The 24,971-nt window shown below is 37.2% G+C and overlaps 1 protein-coding gene and 1 long non-coding RNA gene across 2 annotated transcripts in view; both read left to right on the top strand.

Moving 5' to 3' along the window:
• Window positions 1-24,971, top strand: part of LOC124264135 (dipeptidyl peptidase 4-like) — a 541,860-nt gene that overhangs the window by 11,806 nt on the left and 505,083 nt on the right. The window lies entirely within an intron of this gene.
• On the top strand, window positions 2,127-24,940 carry LOC124264139. The gene is made up of 4 exons (XR_006895067.1): window positions 2,127-2,218; window positions 7,081-7,084; window positions 12,128-12,133; window positions 24,929-24,940. It is a non-coding gene; the product is annotated as an uncharacterized LOC124264139 (long non-coding RNA).

Genomic DNA, 24,971 nt, shown 5'->3' with positions numbered 1-24,971 from the left:
AAGAATGTATTGACTTGTTAATGGTGGTACAACACATGCTTGCTGAACACACAGATTAACTGCATGCACACAATTTCTAATAGTCTGGTCCACTTTTACTCTAGTGGCCGAGCATAAGTCAACAGTGATTTGATTGGATGTCTGGAGTTCTGAACCAGGTGTCTGGTTGAATAATTCTTTGCTTAATCCCTGTGGGTGGATGATCATGAATGTTCTGTGTCTGCAGAAACCTGACCAAAGTCTGCAAAACACAGACTGAGACACATGGAACGAGTTGGCTACCTCTTGCTATTTTCTTCTAGAATGCCAATAGTCCTCATGGGTTCTTATCATTGTTGAAACCACATCAGCAATCTGATCACAAGTACAGCATTGAAACAAGAACCGAACTGAGGATAATGAAAATAATATGAGAGCTTGATCTGAGGATATTTCATTGAGGTACCAAAATCAAGATGGACCCACATATATGTATAATCTTAGTGGACAGCATTCAGTATTTTGGGTGTGTTGGGACATCAGATTTTGGTTCTGAAAACATCATCTCCTGCAGTCTTTTTAAAATAATTTTCTAACAACCAATCAAAAATGTTTTTATTTCATGATCCCCAAATTTTTTTGAAAGTAGGGAATATAGGTACCAGAAATATATAAGACAGTGTATGATCAGGGATGTAAATAGATAACTTCATGCATAAACCACATCAGTTACATCAATGAAACCAGGCCCCAATTTCTCGAAACACAGTTAAGTGTTAGTTTTGACTTAAGTTAGAGTTTTTACTCAAATTTGATAAAATGCATTTCCCAGAATGAAGTGAAATTGATACTAAACTCACACATAGTAGACATAGTAGAGTTTGGTGGATATATTACTTAAGTTGTTTGGGCCTTTTTATTTTAAAAATGCAGTTGAGTTAAAATTTCAGCTGTTTCAAATTGTCAAACTCATTTTGAAATTTGAGTAAAAACTTAAGTTTGTTTTGAGAAATCGGGGCCATGTTCAAAGATTCAAAGATGAAAACAAGTGTTTCTTAGGACTTCACCATTGTCTTCAAATTTGTTTTGAGGATATCATTTGAGAAATGTAAGACAAACTTCTCATGGGATTCTGTCATAATGCTCTGTTTGAGATTTTCACAGATATTTTGCCTTTCACATCAAATAGAATCTGTTTTTGAGAAAAGCTGAAACTAGATATTCATTTGGACTGACGTTTTATATTATTATGAGCATCCAAAGAAGACTACTGTTTTTGCTGATATTTGTCAACATACAGCCGTAATGGAGAGGTTCTTTACTGTGAGGAACACAGTGTACATCTCTGGGTATTTCTTCATCATGAGAGTGAGTGAGTGGCTGGGGCGGGGGCTTGAGCGGGCGGGTCAGGTGGGCGAGCGAGCGAAATAGCCGAAGTTTTAGCAATATCATGGCGGGGGACATCAGAAATGGGCCTCGCACATTGTACCCATGTAGGGATTCAAACTCGGGTCTTCAACATGATGAGCGAATGCTTTAACCACTTAGCTACCCCACCGCCCGTCATCATGAGATAATATCTGTCCTGTATAACTAACACCACAGTTTCAGCTATATTTTACAGCTATAAAACATTTTTCGTTGTAAGACTTCCTAAATCAGTCAAACACTCCAGCATGACAGCAATTCAATACTTTAAAACTAAAATGGAAGATTCTGGCACACAGCCAGCTTAATTTCGGGGTAAATCCTGATCCAGGAAAAAGTTTAAAAGCTAACCTCTTTTGAACTGGAAATTGTCAGGTCTCCACTTTTATGAAGTGTTTCAAGAGGCTGGTGTCATCTCTGGAGCCAAATCAACTACAAGTGACAGTGATAAACTGCCTCCAGAATATGCACAGCAAACAGTATGTGAGCCAGTGGCATTACCTGGTTGTTTGTGCAAGGTCTCCCGCTGTTCATAATCCAACAAATTATTTGGTGCCAGGCATGGTGACTTCAGACACTTGAGCTGCAACATCTTAGACAAAGTTAGACAGGTCCAAGGACTGTTAATATACAGTGGAAGCCCACTAAACCGGCACTTGTTGGGACCGACAAAAAATGGCGGTATAGAGGGCGTGCCGGTTTAGAGAATGCTCATAGATTAAACAGCATCTGTCGGGACCAAATTTTAGTGCCAATATTGAGAGCATGCCGGATTGGAGGGCTGCTGGTTTAGAGGGCTTCCACTGTATTGGTTTGTTTGTTGTTTAACACAAGACTCAGCAAGACTCTAGCTGTGTGATGGTGGTCAGTCTTGTGACGGACATTATGAACATTGATCCAAGCAATCGGGATGCAGTGTCATGTCATCATTTAAGTCACTGAGCCTGACCACCTCTTTTGTCACCTCTTTTGAAAAGAGCCTAGAATGCGCAGAAGTCAGACAATATATTGGATCGATGTACAAATTGTAGCACTGCATGGTATTAATGGCATATCACAATTCACAACTCCCATTATTGCAAATGTATTGCAATATTTTTGTAGCACTATATGTGTAGCAGTATATTGGTTTAAAAATATAACAACCTTTGTTATTATTTCCACAGCTTTTTTAAAATTAATTTAAATGTTTAATATCCTGACTCCCTGTTACAGTCTCGACAGTACAGCCAGGGCACTGTAAAGTCTGATACACGCTAGTATACTAGGTATGTGTATAAAGTAATGGAATTTGTTTCCAAAGGACATGACAAAACTTCACAGAACATTCACACACGAGCTGTACAGTGCTCATGGATGCCAGACCAGAGAAGACAACTCACACAAGTGACAGTAAAATGTATATCAAAACAGCCATTTTTATGTGAAAAGTTCATGAATAAAGAAATAACAAACAAACTCTATAATGCAAAAGAGTTGTAGCAAATGATATGAAATGATACATCACATGATTCTAGGGTGATATTCAGTTTTGCATGTTATAAATTAGTTAAGATTGAAAGGAAGAATACCTACCTGTTAATTTTGAGATTGCTGTGAACAGAAGTCCAGGATATATGTTTGGAGTCTTCGTATGTAGATGATAGGATCTGCATGTTCAATCAGTGTTACTCTCTCTCAAGCAGCTCCCAATATATCACAATATGTGTCGCAATATTGATACCTGTATCATGATATATTGCTATACAATTTCTTTGCTGATACACAGTCCTAGCTTATTAGTTTCCTGGACACAAGAGCTTGTTAACAAAAACTGTTTGCAAGCCCTCATCACATTATACTTCATAGATTTTTATTTCATATTGCTATTTTGGTAGCTGAACTCTCTCACAATTGGCCGCATTTTTCTTACCTACACTGAAAGCTAGCATTTAATCCCAGAAATAAAGTTATTTTGTTTAAAATTATATATCTACTAAACAAAAGTCAAAATCAAATGGGGCCGGTGGGGTAGCCTAGTGGTTAAAGCATTGGCTCGTCACGCCAAAGACCTTGGTTTGATTCCCCACATGGGTTCAATGTGTGAAGCCCATTTCTGATGTCCTCCGCCATGATGTTGCTGGAATATTGCTAAAAGCGACATAAAACCATACTCACTCACTCAAATTCAAATGGAGCCCACAACTGAGACAATGCATACTTTCCAAATTATTCTAGTCTACAGATGGATTTTTGTTATATACATGTATTCTAATGTTTGGTAGAGAGACAAATGTTCTGAGTTTCTGAAGATTTCAGCTTTTTATAGTTAAATGAAAAAGGTTGACAAATCATGTGGAGAATGCTGATAACAGTAAATATGGAAACCATTGCGTTAAACAATAATGAAGATGTTTGACTGTTTGTGTGGTACTGTGTAATTGATGGTTCCTAGATTTTCTGATACATCAGTTGGTATCAGTGGAATAGCATAGTTAAACATGCTATCTTCCTAGTGACAGATGAATACCACATTTAAAATATACTATTTTCCTATTGACAGTTGAATACCACATTTAAAATATACTATTTTCCTATTGACAGTTGAATACCACATTTAAAATATACTATTTTCCTATTGACAGTTGAATACCACAGTTAAATGATGTTCCAGAAACACACCAGGAAACCTTGAGGACACAATACATTCATTATTAAATATTCATTCACATTTTCCAGAATCTGCATCAGGAGACACTACGCTATAAACATCTTTAAGAGCAAAAGGCTCAATAAATGTCTGGACATTAATTGTCTATGTATATGATTCATTCCAAACTTAAATCGTAGTAGTACTATGTTTATGTTGTATTTCAGTAATTTATATGTTGTAGGCTATGAAATTATGTGAAGCATTTTGGCATGAAATTCCAAGAATTTATTTATTATTGCATTTTTTTGTCAAATCTCCATATGACCTCATAAGGCTGCATGCATTCCTACCAATATAGTTCCGGCAGTGATGATTTTCCACCTCTGTATAATAAATTGTCTCTACCAAAGTAAATTAATGTAAACGGTTCCTTGATTAAAGTCATCTCCAAGATGATTAATAGCATAAAAGACAGAAAATCTATGGTTTTACAATTCATGACATTCTCTAATTACAAAGGAACGTCAAATTAGATGTGTATATCACTCCACATATTACTAATTAGATGGCAATAACAAGGAAGGAGTTCTTTCACTGCCAGATTATTATACAGCCATGGTTGATGCTCATACACCATTATGTGCTGTACTACAATATATCACTGTATAACAACAGGTGTGTTTTAATCAGCTGGCATGGGGATCATTTCCCATGCAGGTGGTTCCATTTGGTGATAACTGAAACTTAATTTAATTAGTTAATTATTTAAACTTGAATTAAAAGTATTTTTTTCGAAGTAAAGACCCTTTGTTCACCCTTTGTTATCACAGAATAAAACTGCTTATATGAAAGCATTCTTAGTCACAAAAGGGGAAAGCATGTTAATCAGCATATGAATGCTTATATGAGTGAGTGAGTTTACTTTTACTCACACTCCAGCAATGTGGTGGCGGTCTGTAAATAATCGAGTCTGGACCAGACAATCCAGTGATCAACAGCATGAGCATCGATCTGCGCAATTGGGAACCGATGACATGTTGTCAACCAAGTCAGCGAGTCTGACCACCCGATCCTGTTAGTAGCCTCTTACGACAAGCATGGGTTACTGAAGATCAATATTCTAACCCGGACCTTCACGGTTCGAATGCTTAAGTGAAAACATTCTAAGTCACAAAAGGGAAAGCATGTTAATCAGCACAAAAATTCTTATATGAAAACATTCTTAGTTACAAAAGGAAAAAGGATGTTAATCAGCTGGCCCTCAGAATAACATATTTGTCATATGTTCAATCCAGAGACTTCACGTGTTAAAATTACAGGGCATCAAATATCAAACCTGACAGTTTTACCTTGAGTTTTATCCAGCAATGCTTTTAGTGACTAGTTATTTGCATGATATTGCAAGGTGTTCTTATTACCAGTTATCATGGTGCCTTTCATGTATTGCTTAAAATGTCCAAACCAGAACCCACTATGCTATATATAAAGTACTCAACTGTTCTGTATAGTGTATGGTAACATTGATTACTGTAGGATGCTCAGTAGACTTTGGGGACTTAATTCAGTGGTAACGTGATGGTGCTCATTGACAACTAAATATGAAGGAGAATATTCATTTTATCCCATCAAATAATATGTTCACAGCTCATTTGGTGTCTTGCAGTGTCATGAATGTTTACATGTTGGATACTGAGAAGGGCTGAAGTGACATAGATTGTTCGCTGAGTACACACTTTGCAGATTTAGTCATGGCCTACCTTAAGTAAAAATATACTTTGTCACAAGCTGTTAGACATACAAATTTTAAATGTCTGAGCTTCCATGGATGAATTGCTTTTATTTGCAGAAAGTACAATGAACTCAGATTACTGACAGATTACTAATATTGACAGATTACTGAGTAATGAAGGATCTATCACATTCTGATTCATATCGTTACATTTTAAAATAACCAAGGGAGATAACTCTGATAGAGTTTTGAAAGGTGTGCATTGACCCAGGCCCATATCAAATTCTACTAACGCTAATAGGGCGATTTTGGCAGTTAATACTTGGTGTGGATAATTTGGGCATAAAGATGATTTCTGATCACAGCTGTAGCTATCATCATGTAATAAAGGTATTAAATTTGGAGTCCTTAGTGACTGTTGCTATGGGCTGCATCCATTGATCCCTTCCTAAAAGACCATGGAAGAAAAGGCATATTCTATTTCAATCTTGCAGGTTCATAAAGTCAGTAAATTTATTGCATCAAGTTTCAAAGGTGGTGAGGAAGATAGTACATCAAATGATTGAAGTAGTTTTCAGGGAAATCATGTGATAAAGTTGAAATGGAGGAGGGTGTTTTAGTGTTTTCAAAGAAGATTTCCTTGTCATGTATAAGGCAGATGTTATTGTGATTGCATTTGACCTTCAACATTTACGATTTTTAGTTCAAACTTAATTTCCAAAGATATTGGAACTTGCATAGTTAATCACTGCAGCCTTTCTTTGGCCTAGATTTATAAATTTGAAATTTTTCTTTACATGTTGTTAACTACAAAGGCGTTGAATTGTTTAAATTGAAATAACCTTGATTTTCAAGGTTAAAAAGAATATTAAATGGTAATAGCAAAACATGCAGTTTAAAACATAATAGTTTAATTCAGAGTGAATACTGACCATGCTGAAAATAAGGTCGCATAAATATTTGACCAGAGATTGCCACATTTTTTGTCTTGGTTATTGCATTGACCTCATTGCTGTTACTAAACCATATAACTGAATTACTGTCAATATACATCAGCTGTTCGGCAGCTTGTCTGTTTCCAAGGCTTCTGATGTGCCCCAGGTGGTCACCCAGCAGTGAATGGGTACCTGAAAGGACAAGATGGTCCATATATCGCCAGTTCTGAAATCCCTTCACTGGCTTCCAGTAAAGTACAGGATCTACTTCAAGATTCTGCTACTGACTCATAACTGCCTCTACGATGACCAGTCCTGTGACTACCTTCGCCAGCTTGTACATCTGCATGTACCCACCAGAGCTCTTAGATCAAAAGATACGTTAAGACTAACACAGCCAAGCACTAAAACATCCATGGGTGATAGAGCCTTTTCTGTAGCAGCACCAGCTCTATGGAACAATCTTCCAGTCACCCTCAGACGAACTGAGTCCCATTCAAAATTCAAGAACTTGCTCAAAACCTACTTCTTCAAGATGGCTTCTGAATAGAACTCTTTTCACACTTATTGTGTTTTTAACGATGTATGCAGCTACCGTTGAGCATCTATGATTGAAACTAGGCGCTATACAAGCCAATTATTATTATTATTATTATTATTAATATATATACATATATATATATGATACATTTATAACTCCTAATATCTACCTCAACGATACTCAGTGGCTCTATAAGGACAGATTGTGTACAAAGCTCTGTCATTATTACCCTGGTTAATCAAAGCTGCGTGTGAGGCGCTAGAAAGTTAACAGTCACATGACCGTCTTATTCTGCTGGGTACCCATCTACTGCTGGGTGAGCAGAGTCATAATACAAACTGTAAACCTTCTAGCACTTTTAGGTAGCTTGAGTTGTATACTCCCCAGGAAGCTGAGAAGTAACATCCCATTCACACTGAACCCTGGACTGGGGAAATGATAATGTAGAGTCATGAGCACTCACTTGGTACATGTTACCCGTGTTCTCCTACACTCCACTCAGTACTACAAACAACACAACAGTTATATGGTATGTCATGTGCGGTGCACTCTTGAAAGTATGTTGAATCTTATTACCTTCTTTTTTCCACACTATGTCCTTAGCAGCCTTCAACTTTGTGAGTTCTTTAGATGTCTCTAGAAATTCGCCACGAAAACTCTCCAATCTATTCTCCACAGACTTAGCAATTTCTGCTTTAGATTGGTCCAACTTCGACCAAATCTCGTCTAGCATGTCAGAGATAGGTTTGTTCTGATCCAGGTTATAACTGATAGGTTAATACGAGACTTGAGCGCACTGCAACTTGGTACATGTTACCCGTGAAGATCTGGGTTGGAATTGGTCTTCAGCAACCCATGTAAGAGACAACAAACAGGATCAGGTGGTCAGGCTTGCTGACTTGGTTGAGATATGTCATTGATGCTCATGCTGTTGATCACTGGATTGTCTGGTCCAGACTTGATTATTTACAGACCGCCACCATATAGCTGGAATATTGCCAAGTGTGGCATTTGTACAACAACCAAGGGAAACAAAAACTTGGTACATGTAATCAGGCACATTTTGAATACTCACATTATATAATTATTGTAACTATTTGAACATACAGCATTGAGATGAAGTGACTTTGTTATATGGACTTGGGTCACATGACTGAATGTCCATGACTGGGATACTACCAATTTCACAGCATCACATAAAGTTAAGGTAATCTGATTCACTGCAGCATTCAAACATAAACACATTTTATCGTATGATGTAAATATTCATCAAATCGTTTTGCACACTGGAGTGAGAAAGCGTTTATTGTATTACTTCTTGTCCCACCGCAGCGTCAGTTCAAAGCGAGAGACCTCAGGACAAAATGGAGATTGGAACTATTAAGGCTTTGTAAGTTCACTATTTTCAGTGTCACATGACAAGCCAATATTCCATCTCTCATCATGAATGATTGAAACCATCTCGTATTTCTGTCTGCAAACGCATGCATGAGTCCCCGTTCAGCCATTATAGAAGCAAGTTACATTAAAAACTTCAAGACCATTACCTCTTCAGCGTTACAAAACACTGTTTCAAGAACGTGTCAACATTTTGGTCTGTATGTCAGCCATAAAATGGTAGTTATCTGAGCCATAGGGGAGGTTTCTAATACGGTTCCATAATATATGATCTAGGATCATTTAATAACTGTAGATGCAAGCTTTCACAATTTACTTCAAATACAGTCCAATTCACCCTTCATGTTCTTTGTATTCTTGGGACTTATAACTATTCTGTAAATGATCTAAACCACAGAATTCACTGTTAAATCAAATATATTATATGTGTATTGGAATTGGTTTTATGCTGCTTTTAGCAATGTTCCAGCAATATTACAGTGGGGAATACCAGGAATGGGCTTCACACATTGTACCGACATGGGGAAAAGAATCCGGGTCTTCGGCGTGACGCTTTAACCACTAGGCTACCCAATACTTTAACCACTAGAAATATGTCCACATATATAATGAAATATTGAGATGCTGCATAATTGCTGGTATAAATGTTCTGTTCTACTACTGATTGTATTAGGACTTTAACACATTTACCAGTTCAGAAAAAGGACTTAGTCATAGCAAGTTTGCTTGTCGCTGAATTCTGCACTCAGCTACTCTATGCAAGTAGCCACAAAATAATCGAGTCTGGATCAGACAATCCAGTACTTGATAATGTGGATTGATAATGTCTCACGCACTGGATACAATGACAAGCAATCAGCCAAGTTGCTCGGCCTGACTATCTTCTCCATTTAGATCATCTTATAAAAATTCTAGCGTAGGTTACTCAGGACTTGCATTGTGTTCTTTCTCATGGTGTGACTGCAGCACTGATGAAAGTAAATCCAATTTCCTACCACTACTCCTCCACTCACTCACTTTCAAAATTTGTATCTCATTATGTGCTGATCTGATTGAGTCTAATTCTTGATTTGTGACTGTATGGCAGGTGAGCTACAGTACTATTCAATACTATGTATTTTACTATGACTACAAATTAGATATCATCAAAGATTCTAATTATTTCAAACATAATTCTTGATTTGTGACTGTATGGCAGGTGAGCTACAGTACTATTCAATACTATGTATTTTGCTATGACTACAAATTAGATGTCATCAAAGATTCTACGTATTTCAAACATAAACAATATAGTATTTCTTAAGTATTGACTACAATTATATGTCACAGAAGTCTCAGCTATAGACAGTGGCACGTAAGGAGCAGTGGGGTAGCCTAATGGTTAGAGCATCTGCTCACCATTCTGAAGACCCAGGTTCAATTCCCCACATGGGTACAATGTGTGAAGCCTATTTCTGATGTCCCCTGCTGTGATATTGCTGCAATATTGCTAAAAGCAGCATGAAACTTAATTCACTCACTCACTCACTCACTGAAATTTGGGGACCACCTTCTTTGTCTAAAGGATGAGTTAAGTGCGTATTTTGAATTTGATATTTTTTTTTTTTTTCAATAATTACAGCAATTTAAAAATTTCAATTTATAAGTTTGTTCAACCAGTAACTTGAAACTATTGGTTGGATTCTTTCAAATGTGAGGACCACCTTCTTGTCTAAAGGATGGATGCAGTGCAAATTTGGATTATGATATTTTAATTTCTTTAAGAATTACCAGCAATTTAAAAACTTTAATATAGAAAAGCTTTGTTCAAGCAATAACTTCAAAAGATATTTTTCAAAATGTTTTTAAATTAAAAACAGCTTTTTGTTTAAAACAGTTTTGCAGTGCAAAGTTTGGATCCCATTTTCTAATTTCTTAAAGAGTTGTATCAATGGATTGTTTTCTGGTTTAGGTAATGGCTTCTTTGTTTAGGCACAGTGCAAGTTTGACACCGATCTTGTAATTTTGTCAAGACTAATAATTATTAATTGTTGTACAGTTTAAAAAATGGCCTGGAATTCAAGGAGTCCTTGACTAAAGAGGTTGGAAAAACACCATATCAGTCATTAAATCTTTCCATGGGTTCTAAAATAAAACAGATCGAGCAATATTCCTGTAACTAAAGTGCTTCTAAGAGTCAGATATCTGGACTGCGATTTATTACATCCAACTCTGATAATATCAGTGGGGAATGCATCATGAGAGACAGATGGGAGACATTGTGTCTCACTTTGGCAACAATGTAACACTCTACCTCACATGATGGCGATCATATTATTAGTATTTATTTATCCACCTTTATCTAGGCAGCTCTGGGAATAGAGGGTATGACTCCCATGTGTAAACATAAAAGGTTATCGTTTCTCAAATATACAGCATGTGACTTCGATAAACACTGTTCGAGTGATGTTTGTGACCTCCTGGTGTGTTTCCATGTGTAAAGCACATATTACTACATAAGACTGATCTCTCTATTGGTTAGCATTGCTGTCATATTGGTGATACGATTCTGATAAAAGTAACCTACTTTCATTTCTTATTGGGCGGTGGGGTAGCCTAGTGGTTAAAGCTTTTGCTCGTCAGACCAAAGAGCCGGGTTTGATTCCCCACATGGGTACAATGTGTGAAGCCCATTTGTGGTGTCCCCTGCCGTGATATTGCTGGAATATTGCATAAAACTAAACTCACTCAATCGCTCATTTCTTATCATTCATCACAGTGCTAATTGCACTTGTGGTGGAATAACTTGTTTAACTTGAAGGGAATAATACCAAATAAGATAAATACATGGATAATTTTTGTTTTTGTTTAACATTGCACTTAACAATATTAAAGCTGTATGGAAGTGTATAGATATGACTCTAGACCTGGTGATTGATATCATGAGCACTGCTCCATGTAGGGGGTGCAGTTTACCAAGTCATATCCAATCCATTTACCACATTGGTTGCTGGGAACCAATAATATTCTCCAGAATTCCAATGGCTTTAAAAAAATGGTGAACAAAAATATTCAGGAAGTCCTCACAGTGGTCTGGGGGTGTTAGCTCATCACTCACTCACTCATAGTGGTCTTTCTGGAAAGTATTTAACTTGTTTTAAGATAGGTATCTATAAACTCTATATGATTTAATGTTTAATGTCCAAATAAACAATTAACAATAATAACTGGCTATATTCAGAATATGCCTCTGCTTATCAGCAGTGAATGGGTACCAGGTAGGATGAGATAGTAATGTGACTGTTAACCTTCTAGGCTAAGTGTTAACCTCTCAGTGCCAAGTGGTAGTGTTTGTAGGACAGTGTTGCAAGTGTATATCATTGTTTCTGTTACGATTCAGTAGAGTGCAATGCTGTCTTCTTCTTTAGACTGAGGACAAGACTGTCTTCATTGGTCTGGAAATTTCTAGGCCTCTTCTGGAATATTTCCAGTGTAGTCTGACTCAGAGATATGTTCTGGAAAGTTAGCCAGTCTTGCCTCTGTTAGCTTACATTTGATCTCACATTACAAGAAGATCAGCAGTTGTGTGGAGATCATTTCACCCTGGATTCTCAGCCAAGGCCTCTTTGTAAGCTTGACCGCTGTTGCTACATCACTGTCTTCATTGCAATAATCATTGCTTGTATATTATATTGCCGTTGTATTTGTATTTGTAACTTCCGCCTCGTGGTTTAAGCTTGTACTTCGATCCCCGACCGCATCATACCAAAATACGTTAAAATATGGTACTGGGGTCCCTGCCTGGCTTTTCGGCATTAATGGGTACAACAAGGACTGGTGAGTCAGTTCTGAGTGGGGTATTCATGCTTTACTGCGGCATGGTATCTCAGTGGGCTAGCACTATAAAACCAGCTTCAGTCTGAGCTAGTCGTCATATGAGCAAAATATTCTCCAGCATGACGATTTCACCTCACCTCACCTCACCTCCATTTAACTTGAACTGGACCGGTCAGAATTGATCTTTAGTAACCAATTGACAGGTCAAGCTGTCAAGTGGTTGACGGTTCATCAGTTCCCGATTGCGCAGATCGATGCTCATGCTGTTGATCACTGGATTGTCTGGTCCAGACTCGATTATTTACAGACCACTGCCATATAGCTGGAATATTGCTGAGTGCGGCGTAAAACTAAACACTCACTCACTCACTAACTTGTACTGCCTCTCTATTTTATACTGCCATTGTAATTCCTTTGTAGTGATTAGTATTAATTTGTAAACTTGGTTAGAATACAGCTGTAAATTATGTCACATTTCTTTGTTGTTTGTTGGCTTTACAATGTGTATTTAACTGTCTGCTTTCCAGTTCACGTAACAAGTGGCTCAATACTCAAAGAGAGCTACAAAGAAAATCCAATCCTTTGACTGGGCTAATAAATGTGCATGATTCATTAGATGAACTGTAGCATGTTGCAATTTATTGTAATTATTCTACAGATTAAAATAACTAAATTCAGTAAAGAGGGTTCAGGTGATCCTTGCACAGTCAGATTGGTTAGGCTCGTTATTAGCTCTCCTTTCCATGCAGTCCAGACAGCAAATGGGACTTCTTCCAGGAGGCGCTGTCAAACCCATAGATTTCTGGAAAATGTGACAACTTCCCAACACGACAGCGTTCTGCATTACCCATTGTGTCAAGAGGACTGTGCTCCTGGCAGTATACCAGGCACACTCTCAACGTCGGTCAAGAGGGGAGACAACTTGGTACTTTGGATACAAGCAAAGTCTGCATATTTGCCATGCTTTTCCTGGATCTTGTCAATCACATTAGTGTGAAAAGGGACAGATAATTCAATGTTATGAATGATTTCATCAGTTTTATCATGAAGTTCAAGGTCAGCTTCTGTCTTGAATACATCTGAGGCTTTATATGGGCTGATTCCAAAAAAAATTAAAGTTGTAATTTTCAGTGTAAGTTAAAATCACAAGCATGGTGAAGACTGCGAAATAAAATGATAAGGTCACACCGTCATGTCACCTAAGATGCTGTGTTAGTGCCAATGCTGGACGTCCATGACCAAAATTCATTCATGGGAAGATACTGGTCCCGAGCAGCAAAGAGAAAGCCTTCTGTTTCACTTTTCAGGCCAGCTGGCTTCATTCAAACTCAGTGCAGTAATCATTCAGAGAACCTCCCCTTGAAAAACTGAGGCAAAGTTGATTTGATATGACACTTCACTTGGTTGACACTCATTGCTGTATGTTGATGGTGATTCATAAGCCCATGCTCATGATATGGTTAGAATTATACAATCATTTCTGCACTAAGGAAGAACTTGTTATGATTATAGAAAGGGTTTTGTCTCTTTTATTTATGTACCGAATACACTCATTCTATCACATTAAAAAAATTCAATGCTGATGCTGATGATCACTGGATTGTGTGGTGCAGATTCAATTATTTATTATTATATTATAGGATATTTACATAACACACATATCCACGCAACTAGTGCATGCTCAAGGCGCTGGTATTTTTCCCCTTGATCATTGGATGTCAATCTCAACGGCACATCGTATTATCAATCTCAACTCCCTGGGGCTGGGGAGTATACACTCTTGCAGCCACAAGGCGCACCGAGTTATTGTGGCTTTCTCATCCTAACGATGATATTTACAGATCACCGCCATATAGCTGGACTATTATAGTGCGGCGTAAAACTAATTCATTCACTAAAAACACAAATATTTAGTTTCAGAAGAGACCATTTATAGCAACAATTCACTGATATTTCCAGTATGTTTTTTCATAAAATGATATTGTATAATATGTAGCAGGCTGATGCTGCATTCTCTGAAACCATAAATGTCTCCATCTTTGTTGAGGCATTTCTTTAAGTTTTCTTTTCGAAATAGAACCATGCTAACATCCAAATTAGTCTTCCTGAACTATAGAGGTTTTCAACACAGAATATTTTTTGGGAAAAACGTTTTTTAGCTTTGACAAATTAGCTGAGGGTGATATTCATAAGATAGAGTGTAGGATTGGCAAAAGGCCAAGACAAGCTAACTAGGTTGTCTTGGCAGTGATAAAGATGCCAGTAGAAAAGAAAAAGTCCTAAGTCTTGTCTTTTTGATAAGAAAAGAACTAAAGATATTTATTTATAGAAATAAAGCCAACGTGTTCAAGTTAGGGAGTCAATAAATTGAAAGAAAGATATTGTTATCTACCTGAACCCAAAGACTTAAATATCTGGCTCCAGGTTTTACTGGTAGATAAAGTCATAGTTAGCCTGGAAGTACAGATATTCGTCTTCTTTTCATGATTGATTTTCATGATTTTCCTTGTTAATTTAAATTTGTCTTAAGTTAAAAAAATGTCTAACTTTTAATTTACTTTATAAAAGATATGGGTATTTTTTTCCATCACCTGACTGAATGCCAAGACAATTTATGTGAAGGTGCTTTTACCATCATCCATCTGTCTATCCGTTGTCAACTTTACATTCCCTTTTCAAACTCAATTCTGGATATGTTATTGAGAAATTTGATAACAGTAATCATGTGGTATGTAATGTGATGATATTTTAAAAAAGGCCTACAGAGATGACCTTTGTGTGAATGATCCCAGCTATGGTGTCTCTAAAAAGTGCTCAAAGAATTTTGATGCAATTTTAAACATGTGATTATTTCTCTAAAATTCAGACAGACTGCAGAGCCTTGTGGCTGTATGTTTTTCTTTGTCAGGGGACATGTTTTTATTCTTTAGTTTGAAAATAATGATCTTGCCTGAGTTGACAACATGCTGTTTGAAGTGTATATATACTACACACAATATGTATGGGAACGCCCTAAAATTTTATAGTCATATATAAACTTAAACGTGGTGAGTTCATTTATTCTCTAAGTCTCTAAGCATTGGAAGTCAGTCTTCCACATGCACTAGGCTGTTGTGTTTGGGCGTTTGAATCAAACATGGTGCTGGTGTGTATCAGCACCCTTGTTTTTCGCTGTTTTTTGACAATTTTTCATTTCACTCAAATTCAACGAATATTGAATCAGTTGCTTCACTGCATGTTCCAACATGTCGTTTAAAGTGCCCATTAAGCACACAAAAAGTTGCATTTACCTTAGAGTATAAATGACCTCACCACGTTTAAGTTTATAAATGACTATCAAATGTTAGGTTGTTCCCATACTTTTGTTTGTAGTACAGTTCATGTCTGATTATGCACACTGAAAGGCTTCTGTCAAGCAAAGCCTAAGTTGTGGAGTGTTTATTTCTTGTTTTATTAAATCTTTTACAGAACAAAAACACACACATGGACACATTTCAAAATCCTTAATAATATGATGTCATCAATACTTCAAGATAAGTGTTCTATCAAGTGTAACACCCCTGGCACTCGTAAACAACATGAGGCTTACAAACTATTCTCACAGTACAACTTTGTGGGGCAGGGCAAACAGTTTCAATACAGTTTACAGGGGAAGGCCTGTGAAGTCCAGGCCAGGATTGGCTGGTCAGTTTTCCCCTTTTTGTACTTCTTGGTTTTCTTCAGCTCACCTGTCCAAGCTATTCCCGCTGTCTCCCTGCTCCCCTTGTCCACCCCTTTCCATACCCTGCCTGCTTTCCAAGGCAGATGAACGACTGACAATCTGTTTAGGTCTGCAATTCTCATGGACATAATCTGCTCAGCTGGTCATATTTGATAAGTTTGAATATCTCTGACAGGTGTAACACTGTTTGTCGTGTACACATTTGACAAATAGTGTTACACAAAGTGCTGCATATAAAGTGCTGCATATAACCTTAATATTACTTCATCTGAAACATTGGGTTGACATGTTAACATGTCAAAATCCTTAACAATATGATGTCATCCAATTTACTTCAATATAAGTGTTCTACCAAGGTACTGCATGGAACCTTAATATTACTTCATCAATTGAATGAATTACAATAGATTGAAAAACACATTCTTTCAATCAGCTGATATCTTGTACTATTTCTTAATGTTCTTCAGGGTCATGCATGGTGGTCCACTTGGGTAAGGACTAACAACTGCCTGTGCTGTGTTGCATAACTATAAGAAACCTGTGATCATGGGTTCAAATCCTGGTTTGCCCTGTTTCCATGTTTATCAGCACCATCCCTGTATTTGTGGGTTTCACGGCAGTAACACATGTCTTTGACCTGCATCAGTATATTTCTCTCACATCAAGTTGAAGCTCCATGATAAAACTAAAGTAATATTCAAATCAGTGTGAAAACAAAGTCATTCACTCAATAATTTCTTGCAGCTTACATTTCAATGTCCGTGTTTCATTCTTCCTTCTAATTGGAAGATGACTTAATTCCTTTTCAATAAGAGGCAGTGGGGTAGCCTAGTGGTTAAAGCATTCGCTCATCACGCCAAGCCCTGTGTTCAATTCTGCACATGGGTACAATGTGTGAAGCCCATTTCTGGTGTCCCCTGCCATTATATTACTAAAAGCGAAGGGAATCTAAATTCACTCACTCATTCACCTTTTCAATGACAAGAGCAATAGGACTGTGCAGAAAGGTGTCACTCAAAGTACAAAATGTACAAGGAGGTACATACAATTGGAAGAAATATTCAGATCAGTTATGCCCCTGAAAAGGTCTTCACGACCTGGTAACAAATGTTCCTTCCTCTTTCATCAGGAAAAGTCTGTGGCTCATCTATATCTGTCAGTTTCATGAGAGCACAGTCTGTGCTTCACCTAGAGCTTGTTTGTAATACAAGCTGAGCCTAATAAAATAACCATTGTGGGTTTTACTGATTAAGCTGGAACTACCTTCACTTTTTATTTTCCTAAAATAAACTTGTAAATATTTGCTTCAGTAATGTAGCTTAGGTAGTAAGTGGCAGATGTAAATATTTCTGCAATTCTCATAATCTTTATTTAAGATGGAAAGTAAACTTGTTTTCCAGTCTACATGCTGGTAAAACAATGAAAGTTAAGTGCCCAAAGTTGAAAACAGGCATGGTGTCCAGAGGAAATTGCATGAGAATTTTTGAAAAATGGTAACTTGCAATCAGTGATGGTAAATTGTCATAAACTGATTGAAGAATACCCTGAAAATGTATATATCCCTAGATAAACATTAAGTGAAACATGTACATGTTCAAGACAGTGGTCATTTATGTGCTCAAGACAATGGTCAAGTATGTGATAAGGGAACATACAGTCATATTTTATGCAAATTATGTGAATGATTTGTGTGGCTGGTAATGCGGGACATGCTTTTCCATTTTGCATCACACATTTTCAGTGATACATTCACATCATTTTATGCCAAGTGGAATCTAAGCGGATTTTCAAGAATGGTTATTCCCTAGAACTGACATGTAGTATGTACACTATAACCACATTTGTGTGTTAACCTAAACAGCAATAAGTAGGTCAGAAAACTGCAAGTGATTAAATGATAATAAGTTAGAATCAACCAATTCTGTCCCAGTCAGCTGTAGTTTGTAGTTGTTGGCACTAACAAGGCCTTAAATAACAAATAACTATTATATGAAAGCATTTTCATCAAAGAACTTTGTATAAGTGATAGTTGAAATAATGACACCTATAGGGCTAGTGTGAAACATGAGTAAAAATCTGTGAAAACTATGCATCACAAACTCTTTTGTACTTGATTCCAAAGCTACATAAAAATGATAAGAGGCCATTTATTTTATATAGTGCTGTATTTCCATATCATACAGGACAGGATCAAGGTGTTACATTATTAATACCCTGGACAATGGATCAGTGAGAACTTGATCTTCATCTTCATCTCCCTCAGGAGTATACAACCCCCGCTGCCTGTGAAGCACTAGAAGGTTAAGAGTCACATTGCCATCTGATCTTGTGCAAGGACAAACCCCCATGCTTCATTGAGAGTCATGACCAACACTCTAGGAACTCCTGGGAATCAAGATGACAGTCACTCATCCATCTATTCTCAATGACCAACATTGGTTAAATTTAAACCCATTAGTGTCCACCCCAATTGAACAAAAGATAGAAAATGTACCATCAATCCATATCTCAAAGATTAACAATAATCCTAACTTAAATCAAGGAAGTACATTCTTTATATTCACACAAACACAAACAAAACATTTTAGAGACATGTCGAATTATTACCATGTAAATTTGTTTGAATATTTGAAAGTTCAAAAAGGAACTAATTTCTGTTACATCAAAAGAATATATATTTCAACTTTGTAAACCACTATTCCTACACAACAAACTAAAGGAAAAACTTCACTCCTTGAACTATGGGGCATTTGTTACATAATGTTGTGGCCATAGTTTGTTTAAATATCAAATCAAATGATATCTTAATTAGTTAAAGAAAACAAATTGTGAATTGCTGGACTTCCTCACTGATAGCATCAAGGTGGAGTTAAGGATAAGACATTTTAAAAAGAAGTAGGCATCCTCACGAGCACCAATTAAGTGAAATTTGGCTTAACATTTAACTTACTGGGGTAAGCATCACATCAAATAATGGTCAAAAGCCAATTCGCTGCCACTGATATTCCCACCTGAACTAGAAATAAAAGAGACCAGTGAAACTGCCTTATTGGTTTGAATCTACGTGTAAGGATTCAGAGTGACAAACCCATTTCCAGGAGACTATATTACTAGAGGGATAACTTTGATGTAAAATTGTGAAAGCTCTTCCAGTCTCAAAGAACATCCACAGCTCTTGTCCCACAAAATGTATATCAGGGTAACAACATTCAAATCCTCATCGAAGCTTTCAAAAAGATTAATGTCAAACTTTGATGTGTTGGTGACTAAAATGGTGCTTGATGCAATTCATTATTTTGACTTGTATCTTGTATATTAATGTTTTTATCCAGGTGAACCATTGACTTGCCTTTGCATGTGTTTGTGATGTGTGTCTCCAGTGGGTAGGATACGACAATCACTTAGGATCATCACTATTTCATGGTGACACATAAACACATGCTTATAATATAATCAGAATTATTCAATGCATATTTTTATAGGGCTTTTTTTTACATGTCTTCAGAAAACAATGTCATGTGATGCATTGATAGTGTACATGAACGCTCTGGCTAAGTGACTTGACTGAATATTGGGTGACATTGTGTACCTGAGCAGGGTAAATTGTGCTCAGGTGACACCATATATACGCTGATGGTGTTGATCAGTGACTCGGGCACCATGACTTGTGTGATGTGGTGATGTTTGGTGACTTTGCTCAAGGTCAATGACCTCTATGACATAGGAATGTTTGGTAACAGTGTTCAAGGTCAATGACCTGTGTGACATGGGGATGTTTGGTAACAGTGCTCAAGGTCAATGACCTCTATGACATAGGAATGTTTGGTAACAGTGTTCAAGGTCAATGACCTGTGTGACATGGGGATGTTTGGTAACAGTGCTCAAGGTCAATGATCTCTATGACATGGGGATGTTTGGTAACAGTGCTCAAGGTCAATGACCTGTGTGACATGGGGATGTTTGGTAACAGTGCTCAAGGTCAATGACCTGTGTGACATGGGGATGTTTGGTAACAGTGCTCAAGGCCAATGACCTGTGTGACATGGGGATGTTTCGTAATAGTGCTCAAGGTCAATGACCTGTGTGATATGGGGATGTTTGGTAACAGTGCTCAAGGTCAATGACCTGTGTGACATGGGGATGTTTGGTAACAGTGCTCAAGGTCAATGACCTGTGTGACATGGGGATGTTTGGTAACAGTGCTCAAGGCCAATGACCTGTGTGACATGGGGATGTTTTGTAATAGTGCTCAAGGTCAATGACCTGTGTGACATTGGGATGTTTGGTAACAGTGCTCAAGGTCAATGACCTGTGTGACATGGGGATGTTTGGTAACAGTGCTCAAGGCCAATGACCTGTGTGACATGGGGATGTTTCGTAATAGTGCTCAAGGTCAATGACCTGTGTGACATTGGGATGTTTGGTAACAGTGCTCAAGGTCAATGACCTGTGTGACATGGGGATGTTTGGTAACAGTGCTCAAGGTCAATGACCTGTGTGACATTGGGATGTTTGGTAACAGTGCTCAAGGCCAATGACCTGTGTGACATGGGGATGTTTCGTAATAGTGCTCAAGGTCAATGACCTGTGTGACATGGGGATGTTTGGTAACAGTGCTCAAGGTCAATGACCTGTGTGACATGGGGATGTTTGGTAACAGTGCTCAAGGCCAATGACCTGTGTGACATGGGGATGTTTCGTAATAGTGCTCAAGGTCAATGACCTGTGTGACATGGGGATGTTTGGTAACAGTGCTCAAGGTCAATGACCTGTGTGACATGGGGATGTTTGGTAACAGTGCTCAAGGCCAATGACCTGTGTGACATGGGGATGTTTCGTAATAGTGCTCAAGGTCAATGACCTGTGTGACATGGGGATGTTTGGTAACAGTGCTCAAGGCCAATGACCTGTGTGACATGGGGATGTTTGGTAACAGTGCTCAAGGTCAATGACCTCTGTGACATTGGGATGTTTGGTAACAGTGCTCAAGGTCAATGACCTGTGTGACATGGGGATGTTTGGTAACAGTGTTCAAGGTCAATGGCCTGTGTGACATCACACACTGATCGTGTGTGCTCACACTCTCAGTCCATAGTGATAAAGCTGGAGTATATGACTGCAAGGTTAAACCAGAGACCATATATTAGTATATGGTCTCTGGTTAAACACATCATTCTCTCACTCACTTGTAGGGATGTTCCTCTTGTAACATGATGACTTTGCAGATACAACAAAAGCAACATTATGCAATATGCAAGCAGTAATGATGACATGTTTTGCATCATAAACATTAATCAGGAACAGATGCATTGTTAACATGAGGTATACAGCCTGTGTAATCATTCAGCCACACCAGTCTGGAAACTGGTCTGGATCAGCTAGTGGCGTGTCTCTCACGTATTAACATTACAGATGAAAGCAACAAGAGAGAACAGACCCGTACCGCACCATGAGGAGACGCTTTGAGAAGATTACATTTAATTAACACGAAAAGCACAGGCAACACATGTGTTCTTCAGCAGGCGTAGCTTAACACTGAGGTGGAAAGAGCTGATTTAAAACAGAAGAGGTGTGGAATGAGGGCAATTAATTGAATGAATAAGGAGATAGTGATGGTGTTTAGTGGTTGCGGACTTAAGACGTGTGTTTGTTGACAGGGAAGGGAGATGGGCGGAGTTTTTCCAGAGTGATTCTTAATGTTAAAGTGTAAGGATACGTTGATTAGAAACCTGACAGAGCTGCTGCGTGTGTCTTCATGTGTTAAGTGCTGAAAAAACATGTTGTATTCTGAAAGAGAATCTGGTCTCAAAGTAACATTATCCATTCTGCAAGTGTGTCACTCTTTAGTTTTCAATTTATTTTGACCTTTTTTAGGTTTTCAACTGATTTTAGTCATAGTGCTTGATATGTTTCAGAAATAATCACATGTGTTCTTGTATCATCTTTTGTCTCCTTTAATATATGGATCATTCTCAAAAAAGGCCAAATTCGTGCTATGAAAAATATGAAAATACAAAGCATCATACTGAATTATCTCATTATTGTTTTGAATGGTCAACACATTAAAAAATGCGGTCATGATAATTTGCACACAGGAAAGTAATAAAATATTTTTAAAATAAACTTTTTTAAAGTATCCACTGAAAAAAACCATCAGTGGTGTAACAAGCATAAAAGTATTCTTTTTCAAACTTTGATGTCAGATAAGGAATTTTTCACATTTGTCATTTTTTACAAACTTTTTCTATTTTAAAATATGAATTAAATCGTTTCATTATTCTCACATATTTAATTGTAAATTTGGCAAAAAGGGCTTGGTGTGAGAAGAAAGTAATGGTAACATATGATATTTTTTTCTGAAATAACTTGTATACTTAAGACTGAACATGTTTAATATATACTGTATATTAACCCCCTGTTTAAACAGAATAATGGCATTATTCAGTTACTTCAGTATTTGTTACCTCTGAGCAGCCTGAGATGGAAGTACCACACAAGCATTTATCCTGATATGTCTTTGCCAAAACCTGGGCAAGAGTTATCTCCCCTCAAAGGTTTATCAAATTTAATGATTCAATAAAAATACTGGGTATGCTGTTTTTGGAATTGCCAAAGGGACAATAATTGTACGTGATACCTGGTATACATATTTTTTTATTTATTTCCCTTTATCTTGAATATTAATCTAGTGTGAATTTACTATATAAAATAATTCATTTTATGAAAAAATCTTGTTTTATTATAAAAATCTTTTTTTATTATAAAAATCTTTTTTTCATTGATGAATCAATATTTTTTTTAAATTCCTGTTTTTTTAGAAGTTAATTAATGTGTCAAATCCTACATACTGCCTTGAAAATTGATTTTCCAGCTTTATTTCATATCAATACTGAAATATCTTTATAAAAAAACACATACTGAATAATAAAAGTAAACAATTTACTTTTAAGAGAACTTTTATTGACATATTACTTTTTACAGACGGTGCCACAAGGGGGCACCACTTGTCAAACAAATGCCGGGTGACTTGCTATTTTTAATCCATAATTATATTCGGGACACATTTTTCTACAAAATGATACCAAATTTAGCAATTTCTTGACATTTTGATATTTTGTATGCAACCTCCTTAGAGTTCAAATGTTGGATCAAGTTTGTTGCATGTTACACCCCCACTTTACAGAAGTATGTCCAAGTTGATAAGTAGACATTAAAAGAGATTAAAAAACTGAAATGTAACTTTGAGTCCAGATATACTGTAGTTTGAAAGTACATCTATTTCTGCCTTTGGGGAGGCATTTCTTGATGCTGGAATTTATGATAGCTTCTTCCACTCCACATTTTGGCAGTTTGGTGACAGGTAGTAGCTAAAGGATTTTCTGATGCTGACAAAATTGAGCCCAAAATTCAGACTAGCTGCAGCCATACCTCTTCATCTTCTTGACAAAGCGGAGGATACCTGGATCAAGATCATGAATGCGAGGCCAGAACACCAGCAGACCCCTCTCTTCATTGATTATGTTTCAACCTCATGGGTAGACACCATGACACTGGAACCACCATGACATTGTTGGTCCTCAAGCAACAACCATTTTCATGGACATCTAAAAATGAAAAAGCTGAGGCACATCTGGACATTAAGAAACTTCCTGATGCAAATCAAGAAGATTAAGGACAGGGCCAAGAGGCAGCAGTTGGATCATGGTGTCATAGACCAAGACTGGACTGGCACATCTTGTCTGGACTTGGCAAAACTCCGCTGTAAATGGAAAACCCACTTCAGTTCCTGGATGCTGTTCATACCTGGATACCTCCTGAAATGAACTAAGATGAACTTTTAAAAGGTCAATGAAGACTATATGAAACTCTAAATCCAATTCTGTTTCTAATCTAAAGAGCACGATTATGTTCCAAGACTGTAAAATATGCTTTCAAACACAAACTGTAAATGATTTATATATGTAATTAAATTTTACAATATATATACAGTCTATCTAAACTTTATGTTTTTGTTTTCTAAGTACCTATTCCATTTAATTGCTAAAATGAATAAAGTGGATTCAAGACCATGAATACCCAACCACAAGACCCTGATATTGTTTCAAGAAGAGTCCAGAGGTCCAGTAGATACCTTATTTCTCTTGTCTTCAGAGTTTGTAGCTGGGCCTGCATGTTTGCTGTGTTTACATGTTTACATTATCAGAACTGATCTCACCATACCACGACGTCTAAGGTCTGAAAACCAACCCCTACTTGCAGTACCAAACTCCAGACTAAAATCCTATGGCAACAGATTGTTTCAAGTGGCAGTACCTCAGTTATGAAACTCACTACCTCAGACTATTAAAGAATCCCCCACCCCTGAGATATTCAACACCAGCCTAAAACCCTTTCTCTTCAGAAAGTTCTATCCCCAGGAACGATTTCCTCAAGTGAACTTCTCATCTGTGACTATTGTAGCGCCTTGAGCATGCACCTCTGTGGATGGAACATAGTGCAATATGAATAGACATTATTATTATTATTATTACATTTTCTGTCTGCTTGATTCCATTTCAACTTGTAACCGAATGGACACCAAGTGTCTGTAAAAGTTGAAGCTGGTCTTCTATAAGCACCTATCACTCTTCATTGCAAAAGTAAGTGCTGTTGAATAATCAGTTGTGTGCTATTGAATAATCAGTTGTGTGCTATTGAATAATCAGTTGTGTGCTATTGAATAATCAGTTGTGTGCTATTGAATAATCAGTTGTGAAACTCAGTGTGAGTGAGTGAGTGAGTTTGGTTTTATG

The sequence above is a fragment of the Haliotis rubra genome, unplaced genomic scaffold, assembly GCF_003918875.1.
Source record: "Haliotis rubra isolate DU_JTF1 unplaced genomic scaffold, ASM391887v1 Scf91, whole genome shotgun sequence".
In the NCBI taxonomy this organism is placed as follows: Eukaryota; Metazoa; Mollusca; class Gastropoda; order Lepetellida; family Haliotidae; genus Haliotis; species Haliotis rubra.
The sequence above is the reverse complement of the archived record's forward strand: the minus strand, read 5'-3'. Positions and strand labels throughout refer to the sequence as shown.